The 12,981-nt window shown below is 42.6% G+C and overlaps 1 pseudogene; it reads right to left on the bottom strand.

Moving 5' to 3' along the window:
- Positions 1 to 4,218: 4,218 nt before the first annotated feature.
- LOC133375774 (5S ribosomal RNA) lies at positions 4,219 to 4,337 on the bottom strand (annotated as a pseudogene).
- Between the last annotated feature and the right edge of the window lie 8,644 nt (positions 4,338 to 12,981).

The raw sequence follows: 12,981 nt of genomic DNA, 5'->3' as shown, positions 1-12,981 counted from the left end.
CTATTCTTTGATGATGTCAACTAAACCTCCAGGTTAATTGTACTTTCCTGGCAAATGCTGTGGGATTATGATCAGATGCAAGCCATGGCTTGTCCCACTTCCAGGCTATACCTTTCAGCCTGCCCTTCAAGTAATAGCACTATTTCAAATAGCTCCACCTGCATCCATAGATGCTCAGGAACATTTGTGGTGTTGAGGTGTTGGGTCACCTACAGGCACCATCTTCCTCACCACCCAATCAACTTGTCTTTGCAAGGTCATCACATGGCCCACTGTGGTCCACTATGCTTTCACCATTCCAGTGGTAGTTAGGAACACAGGATGTTGGCTTATACTGAGATGAACCATTGGACTGTCTAGTTCATTATTGTTTAGGTCTTAGACTGGGATCTTTCCCAGCCCTTCCTGAAAATGCCATGGATTGGACCTGGGGCCTTCTGCATCCCAAGCATGTGCTCTACCACTAAGCTATGGCTTTTCTCCCTCCGTAAACACCACCTCTTGGGTAGTCCTGGCTACCCTAATGAAAATGCCTTTACTATTGAGTTGCCCCTTGCCCCTAAATCTGTCCCTGCCCCAAGTTATATTTCCCCAAGTAAGCACGTGAACTTTATTACTTGGCTTGACCAGGGATGCAGTTGTCCAGGATCTCGCGGGGTCTTAGACCCTTTAATTTTTTTGGAAGCAGGGTCCAGCAGAGTCCTTATGTCTCCAGTGTCCTACGGGCCAATCAGCATTAGGGGAATGTGTTAGCCACTGAGAAGAATCTTCAAAGTTGCTTCCTTATCTTTTCCTGATGATTGGAGTCAATTAGAGTGAAAGGAGGTGACTCAGCCATGGAGAAGACACTTTTCTGTAGCTAACAGTCTCCCCTTTCATGCTGATTAGCTCCTATGGACATCTGTTGTTGTGAGGGAAGGTATTAACAAGGATTTCATTCTCAACACAGCAGCAAAAGAAAAGGGGGGAGGGGTGTGGTGGTGACTATCATGAAGGGACCCTGCACTTCTGAATTTGCCACTACATTACTGGACTTGACACTGCCAGTATGCTTGCCTGTCCTCTCCACCATTCTCCCATACCACACTATCATTTTTGTTTGCTTGTTTTGAAGTTATTAATCTATCCCAAGGCTCCCCAAAAACTGCCAGCGAAAAGCCACTCCCCTCTAGCAGCTTGGAAAGAACTCATCATTGTTGCCGAGCGATGGTGCCCAACTTCATTGGCACTGATTTAAGCAAAAAAGCATTTCTTGAAGAGACTGGGTAACCAAGTCAGCCAAAATCTGGCTTTCTTACTGCTTCTTGCAACAGCTGTCCAGCCTCCATCCAAATAGTGAGTCACTGAAATCCCACACCCTTTCACCTACTACTAGTAGAAAAACTGGAACATGCTTATATAATCAGAAAACCAACCATGCCACATGCAAAACCATTACTTTTAATGAATGATATGATACAATTTCTTCTTTCTTCACCAGTTCACTGAGAATGGCTTTAAGATGTTGTACAAAAGTAAAGGAACAGAAGTACACATAACTTCTGCCTCTTCTTCCCAACGCTTCTAGAATAATGCACAAAAATGGGCATACAGATTTTTAAGTGCACATACTTTTCCCACAGAATGCTGATGGGAGCATGTGGTCGACGACATGTGACACCACTTTTAAAACATCTGCACTGGCTGCTCATCTGCTACCGAGCCAGGTTCAAGGTCCTTATATTAATTTACAAAGGCCTAAACAACGTAGGTCCAGGGTATCATAGGGACCACCTGAACTCTTATATCCCAGTTCCATCACTGAGATCTTCTGCAGGAGCAGCACTGGTTGCTCCCAGAGTTAGCAAGGCTCATTTAACATTGACACAAAATCATAGAATAGTAGAGTTGGAAGGGGCCTATAAGGCCATCTTGTCCAACCCCCTACTCAATGCAGGAATCCAAATCAAAGCATTCCTGACAGATGGCTGTCCAGCTGCCTCTTGAATGCCTCCAGTGTCGGAGAGCCCACTACCTCTCTAAGTCATTGGTTCCATTGTCATATGGCTCTAACAGTTAGGAAGTTTTTCCTGATGTTCAACTGAAATCTGGCTTCCTGCAACTTGAGCCCATTATTCCATGTCCTGCACTCTGGCCTTCAGCGGCTTCAGCTCAGTTCTCTGGAATGCTCTGCCAACAGAGATTCAGCAGATGCCTTCTGTGTTAATTTTTAAGCACCTGCTGAAAACCTTTCTGTTTCACCAGCATTATGCAGGCAATTGAGAACATGCTTTTCCCCCCACAACAATTGACTTTTGTTTTTATTGTATTTTTAATATTTTTTGTATAAATTCTATGGTGGTGGTGGTTTTTTTAAACATATTGTAAACCACTTTGATGTTTTTAATGAAATAACAGTATACAAATATTTTAATAAATAAATAAATATTCTTAGGAGCAGACTATGTCCATATATTAAGGTAAGGGGATAGAGCTGAGTGGTAAATGCCATGGTTTGCAAGCCAAAGGTCCTAAATTTAATCCCTGGCAACTCCAGTTAAAAAGATCAGATGGCTGGTGGTGCGAAAGACTGCTCCTAGAGACCCTGGTGGAGAATCACTGACCTTTGAGATCCACTGCTACATGGCCAACAAGACAGACAGCTTCCTACAGTCTGAATTTCCCTGCATGTGAAGAATTAATACATCTGAGCAGGCTAAGCTAGAATATTTCTTGTTAATGTGCTAGCTTTCCACATGCAAGGATCTTTGTATTGACAGGGGGGTACTATATCAACATGTGATTCCCTCTCCTTTCTGAGGTGGCATGATCCCATGAGGACCATACGGTGTGCCTTTCCTGAGCCTTTGAATTGGCTCTCAGACTTACCATTCTCCCTTTGTTGTTGCAACACAGTTTTTTCCCAGCCCTTACTTGACACATGAGAGTTTTATTCATTGACATATTTGTTCAATGAAGGATACAAAACCAAATCTGATATACTTGTGATGGAAACAATGGCACACTTTTCTCCACAATAAGTCACAATAACAACTCCCAGGAAACTAATGTAAATTTAGCTGAAGTTCTAACAATGGAGAATAACTCAAATCTGACCTTCATACTTGTTTTGGCTGGGCATCGGCTAAACCTGGAACAATTATTGCTAAGGGTATTGCATGGACCCAGCAAGAGGAGAGTGTCAAATGAGGGACATGCCCTACATTTTTACCTCTGCAAAACAACAACTTTCTGTTACTCTCTGGAGCTGGAATGGCAACAACATCCATATTTCCAAATACCGAAAGGAATCAGCTAGCCTTTCACGTTTAGCCCAGAGGTAATCTAGACAGACAGACCACACATGGATAAAAAGGAGTCTTTTGCTGCTTCCCAGTGTTCTGAGAAGATTATGAAGATCGTTGTTGGTTTCAGCAGCAGAAATGGAAAACTACCTTCATTTCCTGTCTGACATGTTAAACATTAGAACAACTTAGTAACCCAATGACTACATAGCCATTAAACATGTTAATACCTAGGCAGAAGGTATACAAACAGTTACCATTTTATCACATCTTGGAAGCTCCTGCTGATAAGAACATTGCTGGTAAATGTTGAATGGTGGGGGGCCAACTTCTTTTGGGGTGGAGTTTGAAACAAAACTGTTTGAGAACTTCCTCCAGCCTGCTGTGGAACTAGCCTGGCTCCCTCTGGGATAACAGCCGTGCCTCAAAATATATCCTCTGTTCATTTCTTGCTTATTTATCAAATCTTTACATGACCAATAGGTAAATCAGCAGGTTATGCAAGTTATGTATATTCTGAAGGGCAATATTCAACTACCTAACTGTGCTAGCAGAAGCCGCCGCAAGGATTCCTGCTAGTATGATGGGACTGCTCTGGAAAGAGCCCCCAGAACAGCACACAGGGGAAGAAGGGGGGGGATCTTTCTGTCAGGCAAGCAGAAATTATTTCACTCATAGACGATCTCCTTAGCGCTACACTGAATTCAACTCTGAATATTCAGAATTAGGAACACAGGAAGCTGCTTTATACTGAGTCAGACCAATGGTCTATCTAGTTCAGTATTGTCTACACTGACTGGCAGCAGCTCTCCAATGTTTCAGGGAGGGAGACTCTTCCAGCCCTACCTGGGGATGTCAGGGATTGAACCAGGGACCTTTTGCATGCAAAGGAGATGTTCTGCCACTAAGCTATGGCCCTTCCGCAAGGAGGAAAAGCCTACAGCACCCAGTATTTCCAGGCGGTCTCCCATCCAAGTACTAAGCAGGCCTAACCCTGCTTAGTGTCCGAGATCAGATGAGATCAGGCAAGTTCAGGGTAGTATGAACATAGACAAATGTTCTATCCTCATTTAACTATTTTATGTTTATAGCTTGTGCACTGTTTTAATACAGCAAAAATAAAATACAAAAACCAAAGTGTATCCTCTGTTATGGTCCTTTATTACCATTCCACATTTCGCCATCTGTAAATTTATCCAAGGAGAAGTATGGGTGACTTGTGGCACCACCTAGGTCCCTGATTAGGATCTAGATAAGGGTGGCTAGATGCAAAAACAGCAGAGCACCTGCACCTTTATTAGTTGTGCAGTAGAAGGAATTTCAGCAGGAGTAATTTAATTAAAGGTGCAGGAACCTGTCCTCTTTTGTATCTGGCCATTAATCTATGAGCATGATTTTCATTTGCCTGAATAATAGAGTTAAAGACTTGCAAGGGTCTTGGAGATCATCCACTCCAATCCCCTGTGTGACAAAGGGCCTGCATCTCTGATAGACAGTCTCTGCTTAAATAATCATTAAAGACTGCTGAACTTCCTATGCATTGTGCGGTCATTGAATTTATTTATGTAGAACTACTGTGATCAAGCCAGCATTCACTGCAACTAATATGAGTTGCATTGAATTTGATAGAGTTGCAAGTAAGTCCCATTTCATTGCTTTCACTGCTTTGAATTAAGGCAAATCCACACCTCCTGCTTCTAATGCATTGTGTTACTGTGTATTTTAATTATTTTAATTGTTTACAGCTGTATTTTTTTATCACTGATGTTCTTGTCATTTTGCTCTTGGCTTTTGTCTGTAAATTGCCTTGGTATTTCTTCTTGAAATGAAAGGAGGTATATAAATATTCTAAATATAATAATAATGGGGGGGGGTAAATCATGGCTGCTCCTTCTCCTTTGCCAAGCAGTATTTGGGAAGGGCTGATTTGCAGAAGCAAAGGGGGGGGGAGATACGCTTAACTCTTCCTCTTGCTTAGCAAGTTTTCCCCTGCAACTTCCCCCAGCTGTTTTTCTCTCAGCTAGAGTTCCAAATAGGGTTGCCAGGGTCAGGACCTGCGAATGATTCTGTATCTTTAAGAGAAGAGAAAATTCAGCCAAGTGCACTATATGGCCTCATCTGCACTATACATTTAAAGCACTGTCATACCATTTTAAACAATCATGGCTTTCCCCAAAGAATCCTGGGAATTGTAGTTTGTCAAGGGTGCTAAAAGTTGTTAGGAGACCCCTTTTTCCTCCACAGAGCTACAGTTGCCAGAATGGTTTAACAATCAATCCCTCTTCCAGGGGAGCGCTGAGAACTGTAGCTCTGTGAGGAGAATAGGGGTCTCCTAGCAACTCTCAGCACTCTTAACAAACTACAGTTCCCAGAATAATTTGGAGAAGCCATGACTGTTTAAAGTGGCATGATACTGCTTTATAGTGTAGAAGGGACCTATAATTTCTAGCACCACCACTATCCCGCAGTTTATTTGGCATGTTATTCTGTTTTTCTCAGGTTTTTATTTTGTGTTGTTGCCACTCAGAGAACATGGGGTGACGCAGACTAGAAATCAAGAGAATTATGAAACTTTCTTCAAGAACTCACAAACTCCCACCCAATATGCTAGACATTTCCTAATTATTTTTGTTGTGAAGAAGTTCCCTGTTTCTGTATTGAGCAAGAGTAACCGTCTTCCTTTAACTCCTCACACACACCCTTCCAAAAAGGCAACTTGTACAAACGTTCTGTATGTTCTTCCGAGAGACTTTCCTGGAATGAAAGTCAGTGATTATGCAGCAAGTTCAAGAGCAAACAGCAGGCCGTGAAGGTCTCTTGCCACATCAGAATCCATCCTTGCCATTTGGAAATATACTTCATAATATGTCCTAAACAACAAGTAATTTGTGCATGATGTGGGGTGGGAGGAGGGAAAAGAGTTACTGCCAGTTATTCATAATCTACGTGCCATAAAAATGATTTCTAGGCAGAAAGGAAGGAACACACCATCTGTCATGTGTCAAGAGGGACTATCCTCAATTCCTGAAAAGTCAAAGAAAAAGAGGTTTATAGGCCTATAAAACAAACAGAGGAAGTCTTTGTACGAATTTTCTTAAGCGTATGTAGAGGCGGAGGGCTGATGCTGAGGGATGGAGCTATGATACCTCCCAGGATAGTTTGGGTAAACAAAACAAAACACACATGATGTGGGGAGAAAGAAGGAATAACAGAATTTCACCTTGTATGAAAACCAAACTACACACAACATTCGGTTGTGTAGTTTCTTCCTGATGATTTTATGTTTATGCTATTTACAAACTGCAGCCTTGGAGGCTGCAAGCTACAGAAGGAAAAGCGTACGGGAATTAGGGCATTCTTAATGTCCCCCCCCCACTTCAATATTTCTGTTCCCAATGTTCCCATGTTAATGTTTATGTCTACGCTTTATTTTAATATTGTTGTTGATATATGTGATTGATTTTATTATAATATTGTATTTTTAATCTGTTTTGTACACTGCCCAGAGAGCTACTAGCTATGGGCAGTCTAAAAATGAAACAAATAAATAAATAAATAAATAAATGGGGAAAAATAGATGGGTAGCTATATGTTTTCCAGCAATTGAAGGGAGGGGAGCAGCTTTAAGGGGGCATATTTTGCAGAAAAATTTCAGGTGGTGAAAGGGTATAAATTATTATTATTTATTACATACATATCTCACCTTTTCTCCCAAATGGAGCCCTTTAAAAGAGGATTAGACAAATTCATGGAGGATAAGGCTATCAATGGCTACTCATGATAGATATGCTCTTCCTCCATGGTCAGAGGCAATATGCTTCCAAATATCAGTTGCTGGAAACTGCAGGAGGAGAGAGTGCTGTTGCGCTCAGGTCCTGCTTGTGGGCTTCCCACAAGCATCTGGTTGGGCCGCTGTGAGAACAGGGTGCTGGACTAGGTGAGCCATCAGCCTGATCCAGCAGGCTCTTCTTATGTTCTTAGAAGTCCCTTCTTCTGCAGATTGCTACCTCCGTAGTTCCAGATAGGCAAATCTGCCAATTTCTGTTTCTCTCAGTTTCTCATTTTTCCTGTCCTATGTTCAGTTGTCCATATTTCCACAACAATTGGCATTTATTTTTCTTAAAAAGTCCTTCTGAAAATTCATCAGCATTTTAGTTTGAATTTCTTCTTATGTACACATTTTTGTATGCAATTTTGCCTAATGCACACAGTTTTGGCAAAGCAGTATTCCCTAATGTAATGCATTTCTGTATGTTATTTTCAAATATGCATTTATATACATACTTTACCCTAGCGTATGTGTTTTTTGTACACATTGCATGACTGGAGAACTGCACTGCAAAATTCGGAGAAGTGCAAATTTGGAAGGATGGGTACATTTCGGTTTGCGTATTATTTTGTAAAGTGCAAATGAGGTAAGTTTATCTTTCAATTTGAACTGAAGCAAATTGTTTCCCCATCCTTACTCATGGGAAGAAATTCATAAATGAAATAAATAATAATGTGACTTGAAGAGCAATCCTACCCATGTCTACTTAGAAGTTAGTCCTATTGAATTTAATGGGGCTTACTCCCAGGTGGGTTAGGATCACAGTCTTAGTTCCAGGCAAAAGTTTGGAGCAGGGAGAGGGGGCCCATGGTTCCCCAGATGTTTCTGGACTACAACTTCCACCATCTCTGACCCTTGGCCATGTTGGTTGAGGCTGATGGTGACAGGAGGCCAATATCATCTGAATGGGCACAGATTCCTCAGCTCTGGTTTAGAGCCCACATGTTGCATGTAGCATGGCTGTTAAGCTGCAATCCTGTGCACTGCTGCCTAGGAGCAAGCCACAATGAATTCAGTAGGGTTTACCCCTAATTAAACTTGTGTAAGATGAAGCCACAGCTTGGAAAAGTTACTTTTTCTAAACTACAACTCCCATCAGCCCCAGCCAGCATGGCCACTGGATTGGGCTGATGGGAGTTGTAGTTCCAAAATGTAACTTTGCCAAGCTCTGGATGAAGTTGTATGTGGTGTTATTACACAATGTCCCTATTTTCTACTGTGAAATGTTGGAGGGTGCAGGGTGGCTGTGCAAGTCCATATAATCGACATTGAAGCAGGATGGTGAGGCAGCAATGGTTTGCTGAGGGTAAGCTCCAGCACACTATGTAAAAACAAGAAAAATATAACTCTGAGAGTATATGATGTTGATGTTGGCAGAGGCTGCTGCTGAACAGCAGAGAAATACAGGATGCTCCTGCTGTTTCCTTTTCTTTGCAAAATACATTTTCTCCAGATCACTTGGATGCATTCCTTTAAGGCCATCTCTGCAAACACAAATAGCCCAATGTAAATTAGGGTGGCTTCCCACCCCCAATGACTGTTTTGGCTTTTTATTTTATTATAATTCATTTATTTCATTTATACCCTGCCTTTGTTTTCATGATAGAAACCCAAGGTGGCTTACATATGGTTCCCAAGAGGTCTCCCATCCAGGCACTGACCAGACCTAACCCTGCTTAGCTTCAGCAGGGTGCTGGCCTCATGTGCCTTCAGACCATAGCCTGGGACTTTTGCTGAATGAGGAGCAAATCACTCTGACAAAGCACGTGTTTGAGATGCTAAAGTGATACCAAGGAAAGTGCAGCATTTTGGAATCATTGGAAAGTGTATCTCTTAATAATAAAGGATAATAGTAGCAAGAAATCAGAAGAAGGCTGGGGCTGGGGAGGGCAGCTGGGAGAGAACTGGAAAAGGTCCTCAAATGCAAAGATGTATCACTGAACACTAAAGTCAGGATCATTCAGACCATGGTATTCCCGATCTCTATGTATGGATGTGAAAGTTGGACAGTGAAAAAAGCAGATAAGAGAAAAATCAACTCATTTGAAATGTGGTGTTGGAGAGCTTTGCGTATACCATGAATCATGAAACAGACAAATAATTGGGTGTTAGAACAAATTAAACCAGAACTATCACTAGAAGCTAAAATGACGAAACTAAGGTTATCATACTTTGGACACATCATGAGAAGACCTGATTCACTAGAAAAGACCATAATGCTGAGAAAAACAGAAGGGAGTAGAAAAAGAGGAAGGCCAAAGAAGAGATGGATTGATTCCATAAAGGAAGCCACAGACCTGAGCTTACAAGATCTGAACAGGGTGGTTCACGACAGATGCTGCTGAAGGTCGCTGATTCATAGGGTCTCCATAAGTCGTAGTCGACTTGAAGGCACAAAACAACAAAGTATTTGGCAAAGAGTGACTTGGAACCTTAAATGACTGCATTGCCTTACTATAAGAACAATGGAACTGAGATAGTCCAAGATGGAAAAGGCAGAGCAGCCAAGTCACTCAGACTACAGCTCAATTTAGGATGATTGGATTTGTCCCAACATAAATAAATCATGTTCTAGTTAAGAACCATCTTCGCTAGGGGAAAAAAGGAATTATATCACATGATGCATGTCCTGAGTCAGGCCATTCAAGATAGTGACAAAAAAACTGCACACTAAAAATGGAATGAGTAGAAGGAGAATAGGGATGGTTGAGAATATCAATTCAGTTCGCATTTCAAGCAGAATTTATCAAATTTGCATGTTCTGAAACAATATGAGAACTGAAACACAGCCATCCTCTGAAATTCACATTTATTAGAATTTTGGGATGCAGTTCACCAACTAAACAACATTTACAAAAATGCATATATTAGGGGAAACTGTGCCTAAAAATGAATATATGAGTGAAAATAACATGCAAAGAGGCATGAAATGATGAGAAATGGCTTGCAAAACTGTGTACCTTTGTCAAAACTGCCTACAAAGATGTGTTTATTTGGAGAAATTCACACAAAAATGGTGGAGAATTTTCATGAGGATTGTTTTTAAAAAAAAATCCAGATTGCTGCAGAAATGTAGAGAACTTCATTTAACATTAGAAAAGTGAGAACCGAAATTGACAGATCTTTCCATCTGTAAAAGAGAAACAGCAAAAAATCTGAAACAGAAATGAATGATACTATAAGGGCAGGGGTCAGTCGTGCACCCACAGAGGCCTTCCCTGACATTCACAGGATCCCCCCTCCTCATGCCCTATTAAAAGTATGCTTGAAAGAAGTGTCATGTTGTAGGCAATAGAATAGGGGTGTGCGAAAGCCCATGACAGTTTCCCCAGTTTGCAAATGTGCCCTCAGGCCCCAAAAGATGGGCAACTCTTTTATTAGGAATAATTGGGAGTTGCAACAAAATATTGCCATGTGGAATGCTCCTATTCAGTGTTCCATGATGCTCCATTTCATTTCCCCTCCCACGTGGTTTCCCAGTCCCCCTTCCAACTGTTAGTATTCTGTGGCTAATGAGCATACTTAGTCTTCACTGGGCTCTTTTGGGGTGTTTTTTTTTCCTGTAACCATTTTTTTCCTAAAGATATTTGTACTTCTGCAAACCTGGGGCTCCCCCAAGCTTGGTGATGCCTCCCTCTTGTGCATGGGTGACATCATTTTGGCTTCATGAGCACTGCCACTCACAGCCTGAACATTGGAAACTGAAGGAATGATGCTTCAGGAGATCTCACCTGAATTTCTCACTGGGTTTTTGCAGTTCAAAAATCACTTAGTCTTGTTTCAGAAATGGAACTGATGCACTGATAATCCTTCGTTGTTCCATTTTTTTAAAAAAATGTTTAAATCTCCAACTTTAGTGCTTCTCTAGAGGTTCGTTAAAGCCTGAGAATGCCTGCTTTAACAGATGTGTTTTTAACAAGTGGTGAAACATGGTAAGTGCCTGCCACACCTCTAAAGAAAGCTCCATCCATAAGGTGGATCCTTCAACCTCACTATAATCCCCATTAAATCATCACCCATTGTCCACTCCCCTGCAAAAAATCCTCATGCCCCGGGAGCTAAACTGGCCTAAATCCCCTTTCACATTCATTATCACTGAAATTTGGTGCAGCCCAGTAGTTGAGCGCACTTCTTTATGTTTTCAAATGATGCTCTCCTGATCTAATTGGCTGCAACAGCAGCTGGGGAAAGCTAGCCAGGGCTATACATTTAGGGCAAGCATTGGGAATGTTTGGCACTCCAGATGCTCTTGGACTCCAACTCCCATCAGCCCCAGCAAGCATGCCCAATGGCCAGGAATTATGTGAGTTGTAGTTCAGCAACACCTTGAGGGTTCCCCACCTGATTTAGGGCAATCTAGTGAGGAATCCCACCCCATGATTAAGAGAGGCCATAGTGACAAAATGTCAAAGTAACGAGTGAGGTAAGAAGGGCAAACTATGTTCCCTCAATCCCACTTTTTGGCCTAACACACCCAAAAGTCCAGAATAAATTAACTCAGCAAACAGCAACAGCAGGTAGAAAGCCAGCAGAGCTGTGGAGCCTATCCAGAGCATTTCACAGAGTGGCAGATGCAGGGCCAAAGAGTGGCCAGGTCGGGCCCTGGCTGAGGGCCCCTCCTTAGGGTATGGGGGTAGCCCACCTCTTTCATGATCCTAGGCAGGGTCGATTCATGACCCTGCCACAGATCACAGAGACAGAGTCCCAGTGGCCCCCCACAGACAGTGCAGGCCTGCAGCACCTGCCCACTCTCCACCTAACTCTCCTCTCTTTTTGTGAATGCCCTGCGTGCGCAGCTGCCATCAACCAAGATGGCAGCAGAGGCTTCTATAAGGGGCTGATGCCCCTACTGCCATCTTGATTGATGTAAAGCATGTGAGCACACGCAGTGTGGCATGCATGCATGCCATCAACGAAGATAGCATGGGGATCAGCCCCTTAGAGAAGCCTCGTGGTTGATGGCAGTGCCCTGCATGCCCAGCAAGCAGGGCATTCACAGACAGAGAGAAGAAATAGGTGGAGCGGTCCTGCACAGTCTGGGAGCAAGGGACCCGAGGAAGGGTGGTGCCCAAGGGTGCAGTTACACCTAGCACCAGCCCTGGTCAGATGTACCACTTGTTAGGAGATCCCTGTTTCCCTCAGAAAGCTACAGTTCCCATAATGGTTTAGCAATCAATTCCTCTTCCTAGGGAACTCTGGGAACTGCAGCTCTATGAGGAAAATAGGATTGGACTTTTCAATGACAAGGGAGTCAACAATGTGCTAAAAGAGAATAAGGAGATTGCAGAGGAAATGAATTAATTATGTGCATCTCCCTTCACAGTGAAGATATGGGGCAGATCCCAGTCTCTGAACTAACTTTCTCAGGAAGGTAATCTGAGGACCTGAGGCAAACAGTGGTGACAAGAGATGGTGGTCTAGGCCAGGAGTGTGGAATCTTTGGCCCTCCAGATGTTCCTGAACTACAATTCCCACCAGCTCTAGCAAGCATGGCCAATGGGAGTTGGGGTTCAGCAACATATTGAGGGCCAAACCTTTCCCACAACTATTCTAGACCTTATTGACAAATTAAAAATGAACAAAACACTGAGGGCAGGAGGCATTCACCCAAGTGAGAAGCTGCTGATCTTTTAACAAAAATATGTGATTTGGATTGGAAGTGACCAATGTAACATCAATTTTTGTTTAAAAAGGAGGAGGGAACTAAGAGGGATCTGGGAAATTACAGTGATCTATACCGTGGTCATAATCAGACTAAACTGCTGCAATGCACTACATATGGGGATGCCTTTAAAGACAATTCTGAAACTTCAGCCGGTTCAGAATATGGCTGCCAGAGTTCTACTGGGGACATGGTGATCAGCAGTG

This window comes from Rhineura floridana, chromosome 1, assembly GCF_030035675.1.
Source record: "Rhineura floridana isolate rRhiFlo1 chromosome 1, rRhiFlo1.hap2, whole genome shotgun sequence".
In the NCBI taxonomy this organism is placed as follows: Eukaryota; Metazoa; Chordata; class Lepidosauria; order Squamata; family Rhineuridae; genus Rhineura; species Rhineura floridana.
Note: the sequence above shows the minus strand (reverse complement) of the source record. Positions and strands in the feature narration are given on the sequence as shown.